This window comes from Mastomys coucha, unplaced genomic scaffold (assembly GCF_008632895.1).
Source record: "Mastomys coucha isolate ucsf_1 unplaced genomic scaffold, UCSF_Mcou_1 pScaffold5, whole genome shotgun sequence".
In the NCBI taxonomy this organism is placed as follows: domain Eukaryota; kingdom Metazoa; phylum Chordata; class Mammalia; order Rodentia; family Muridae; genus Mastomys; species Mastomys coucha.
The window spans coordinates 31428042-31428436 of record NW_022196911.1 but is presented as its reverse complement, the minus strand read 5'-3'; the positions used below and the strand labels follow the sequence as shown (position 1 = coordinate 31428436).

At 46.1% G+C, this 395-nt stretch overlaps 1 protein-coding gene across 19 annotated transcripts in view; it reads left to right on the top strand.

The window, feature by feature from the left end:
- Positions 1-395, top strand: part of Tenm2 (teneurin transmembrane protein 2) — a 1239808-nt gene that overhangs the window by 1190191 nt on the left and 49222 nt on the right. The window lies entirely within an intron of this gene.

The window sequence follows — 395 nt, the reverse complement described above, 5'->3', positions numbered from 1 at the left end:
CACACACACACACACACACACACACACACACACGCACACGCACACGCACACGCACACGCACACGCACAAGTTAATTGCCAATCTGCTGGTCAGAATGAATCCGACAGTTAGGTACATTGAGAATTATTATGGAGTTAAGTCACTCTTGAGTAATATGGAAGCTATAGACCCAGTACTTTTTGTCTAAAGGGCCTCTGTGGAGGTGCCGATTTAAGGCTATTTGAAATCATATTGGTAGAATTCACATGTCAAATGCGCAACACACATGTACGCACATGCACATGAGCCCTGCCATGAAGTAGACACAGCCTGAGCACCCTGATAAAAAGGTCCATGCTTCTTGGAGGCAGGGAGAAGGGCGACTTAATGAAGTCTGTCTCCACCCCTCAAAAAAA